Source organism: Salvia hispanica, chromosome 5 (assembly GCF_023119035.1).
Source record: "Salvia hispanica cultivar TCC Black 2014 chromosome 5, UniMelb_Shisp_WGS_1.0, whole genome shotgun sequence".
NCBI lineage: Eukaryota > Viridiplantae > Streptophyta > Magnoliopsida > Lamiales > Lamiaceae > Salvia > Salvia hispanica.
Window position 1 is genome coordinate 38,299,836 of NC_062969.1, and position 4,509 is coordinate 38,304,344.

A 4,509-nucleotide genomic window follows, 5' to 3' on the forward strand; every position below is an offset into this window, starting at 1 on the left:
TTATCCTTGGTTTTACATTTAAACTTGGTTCGTTATTGATCAATATTCTGTGTATAGATACTCCCTCTGTTCGTGAATAGGAGTCATGTTTTCCTATTGTAGTCAATCCGAGAATAAGAGTCTCGGTTCACTTTTACCATGAATGGTAATAGGGTCCCACCTCCCACTAATTCATTTCACTCACATTTTATTTAAAACTAAATATACAAGTGAGATATATATTTCACTAACTTTTTTCCACTGATTTTTCTTAACATTTCTTAAAATACGTGTCGTTCATAAATGGGACTCCTAACTGTGGGCGGAGGGAGGGAGTATATAACTAATTTGTTTTTAGTTGTAGATAAGTGTAACTAATTGCAACTTGCAAGCCACACGTAATTCCGCTCCTATATGGAGTACTATACATTAAAGTACTAACATACTAATAAAACAAATATAAAAAGGTTGTTTACGTGGCTAGCTTGAAATAGCATAGAGAGGGGGACCAATTTCAATTTCAGAAAATACAGTAGTGATTAATAATTGAACGAAATTGTGGGCATAATTAGGGAGGCAGCAAGATTAGGACACGCGTATGCATGAGATCACAACGTACGTGAAAATCGCTGATTATTACAAACTTTCATAATCAATTATCAATTATTGTGTAAAACGCGCGCATCCTTTCTCACAAATAGCAAGATTTAAGATTGAGGTCAAACATTATTATACTTGGCGCTAACTGTTCACTCTAATTCAGACCAATCACGCTATCTCACTTGCGCTGTACTTGGATGTATCATGTCATGTGTGTATAGTAAATCACATTAATCATTGATTTTTATATAAAAAATAAGATCGAGTAAATGTTTAAATTCAATGTGCATGCTTTCTAGAAAACACTAATTGAATCACATTTGCTCCTATATATCATAATGCAAACAGATTAAGACTAAAACAATAAAGTACTTAATGGCTTGAATAATTGGTTCTGAATTTGATTTAGAACAATCTTAATTATTTTATTAATAATCAAGCACTTATAAGTGCTAATATACCCAACTCCTACATGGCTGTATAGTTATTGATAATTAGTCTCACAATCTAATCAGCGATGACTAGCTAATTTAAGTTTGTTCAATCCCAAAAATAAGGTGCTAAATCTCCAAAGTAGACCATATAAAACAGCATATAACTTCGGTGGATTATCTGTTAACGTAATTTTTTCATCTTCTACTACTCATAGCTGTTCGTTTCCCCCAGCAATTCATTGATTGATTAGAAAAGTGAGATATGAGTCAACTTTTATTGGATCTATTTTAGGATATGAGGATCATAGGTATTTGTGGCTAGTGTGCCTGGTTTACTATTCTCATCAATTTCATTAATATTCTATTGAAAAAGCGAGTTTGTATTTTATTAGGAGTAGTTAATTATAGTAATATAGAATAGTAGTAGTATAATTTAAGTTGAGGTTTGCGTAAATTCATGTTTGCAGCCATGCAATGTAAGTGCATTCATTGGGTGATTTTTTATAATATGATGGAGTGGAACACGTGGCTTCAGAAAGTCGAGAGGCTTCTAGGCGAGAGTAAAATAACATAAGTCTTCTGAAATAGTAATTCAATATGGGGAATTAAGAAACAATGAAGAAATTATTTTGAGTTGATCGCAAATTAATTAGCCAAATGTAGCTGTCGTGCCTCAGTATGAACGAATCATAGTCATTGGTCACTTTAATTTACATTTATATATTTGTAATGCGTTAGCATATTATTGGCTCTTGGCATTAACAAATGAAGGGATAATCGAGAAGATATATAATGAGAATATCCAAATAGCGCACAATTTCCTTTATTGGTTGAAGTTGGAGTTTGTTTTGTATGGTAAGAAACAGAGCACGTCCACAAACTTAGTTAAACTACTATGGCCAATCCCTTATAGTCTTGGTCTCCACGTTCCACAACCAACATGAGATATCATAACAATCCCTGATCATTAATTGTTGTATATGAGAATCCCTTTCTTGCCACTTTGGGCATCCCATAACACATAAAACAAACGCCCCTTCAATCACAAAAACCGAACCTACATGGAATTTTATAATGTACTCCTAGTACTATAAAGAAAAATATAGACTAAAGAAAAATATAGACTAAGGACCCGTTCACTTTCTTAGTTATGGCAAGAAATGCCTCCAAATCTAGGCATTTACCGTCGTTCACTGTCCAAGATATATTTAATGGAAGCCCTAGAATTGGTCTAGGGCCCGCACTATTCGCTCTAAAACACCCAGAAATAAATATTGCTAACAAGGTGGTTTTCATCTCTGATCCACCAAGAAATGAGGTGTTGAAACTACCCACGACTTGATGAATGAAGAAACGAGCTCGACCGAAAAATATGGATGTAATGCAACACGTGTGGATATTGCTCGTGAAGATAAGGAATCCAAAGCAGTTCCACCTCAGCTCATGAATTGGAAAGCTGCTCTGTTGGGCCACTAACAACGTGTGTGAAATGGTGGTTAGAAGAAAGGATGATGGACCATGATCTAGTTAGTTTCAGATTGCACGTTCTGTCAGTTGCAGTAGATGACTATATATATAGCTTATTTTGTAACTTGTTGATGACTCGTGAAATCAAAATTAGAAATGCAATTCAAAACTTGCACAATGAAGTTCTTTTGCCTACTTTCCTTTGTTGCTATTTTTGTTTATGGTATCAGAGCAGGTGCCTAGGCCCTGACTCTATACCTTTTCACCCTCATTTTTTTTCTCCTACAACGACAGAATCAGATTCAAACTCAACCACAACCCCACATGCTTCCGCACAAAACTCTCTCCCACGTATCTCTACACCAGTGCTCTCACACAATCACCCCATTTCAGTCAAACTGAATGATGATAATTTTCTCATTTGGAAACAGCAGATCCTTGCCATTGTGCGAGGATATCGTTTGGAGCCTCACTTGACAGGAAGCCTACCGATCCCACCGGAATTCATAGCGGTGAACGGATCAGAACAAATGGAGGTGAATGAAGATTTTCTGGCTTGGCATAGTCAGGATCAGCTACTCTCGGCGTGGATACAAGCGTCGTTGTCAGATAGCGCCTTGATTTTGGTGGTTGGGCTGAGCAGCGCAAAAGATGTTTGGAATGCTCTTGAAACTAATTTTGCAAGCCAATCGAAGGCGAAAGTGATGCAATTTAGGCTGCAGTTGCAGACCTTGAAGAAGGAAGGTCTCTCCATGAAGGATTACCTTAACAAAGTAAAGTCATGTTGTGATCTGCTTGGGGCCGCAGGATGCCGAGTTCTTGAGCAAGATCAAATCCTATACATCCTTGCAGGTTTGGGCCACGAGTATGATTCTGTGATGGTAACGATCACTTCAAGAGGTGATATGTGGACAGTGCAAGATGTCACTGCACTCTTGCTTAGTTTCGAATCGAGACTGGATAGTGGAAAGCAATCAACTGTGGAAGCGGATGGAGTGCTACCAACTGCAAATTTCGCCCAGGTTACTGGGCAAAGAAGGGACAACAACTATCAAAGTAATCGAGGAGGATTCTATGGAAAAAATGAAGGAGGTCGAGGACACTTCGGGGGCAGATCATCGAGGGGAGGTCGTGGAGGAAGAGGCTTTACTTCCAAAATCATTTGTCAATTGTGCCAAAAACCAGGACATGGAGCAGATAGGTGCTGGCACAGATTTGAACAAACCTTCACTCCACAGCCAATTCAACAAGGCAGGCAGCAACAACAATCCAATCCCTCTGCCAACATGGTTCAAACTCGAGTTCATCAGCCACTTCCTCTTCCATCCATCAGACCTCGATCAGAGTACAACTTTGAGGGTAGCCAACTGATTTCTTGGTACCTGGATTCGGGAGCCACAAACCACATCTCTAATGACCTTTCGAACCTCAACATTAGCAGTGAGTATCATGGAGGTAAACAACTTATTTTGGGGAATGGTTCTAGTGTTGACATTGATCATGTTGGTGGAGGATTTGTCCTGTTTCTTCACAATGCTCTAAACCTCTTTTTCTCAAAAATTTGCTTCATGTCCCTGCTATCACTAAAAATCTGTTGAGTGTGTCACTATTTGCTAGAGATAATGGAGTATTTTTTGAATTTCACTCTACTCATTGTCTTGTTAAGGACTAGGACAGCCAACAAACAATCCTCAAGGGTTCTCTTGATCAAGGTCTTTACCGCTTCTTTCTGCCTAAGTCTGCTGTCATTTCAACACCTCCAAATCCAGCAGTTCTTCCTCCTACAGCATGCTCAGCCACCTTAGCTTCCTCTTCCAGCATTGGTGTTTCTAGTGTAGGCCTATGGCATAGGAGATTAGGTCATCCATCTTTCAGCATTGTAACACATGTTCTAAATGGATGTAATATTCCTTTTGATTCAATGAAAACATCTCCTCTTTGTCATCCATGTTGTGTCTACAAAGCTCACAGGCTCCCATATTCTGATTCTAAATCTACATACTCTCATCCTCTTGAACTTGTTCATAGC

The 4,509-nt window shown here is 38.3% G+C and overlaps 1 non-coding gene across 1 annotated transcript; it reads left to right on the forward strand.

The window, feature by feature from the left end:
• Positions 1–3,295: 3,295 nt before the first annotated feature.
• LOC125191425 lies at positions 3,296–3,431 on the forward strand. Its single transcript, XR_007171109.1, has one exon. It is a non-coding gene; the product is annotated as a small nucleolar RNA Z247 (small nucleolar RNA).
• Positions 3,432–4,509: the final 1,078 nt, after the last annotated feature.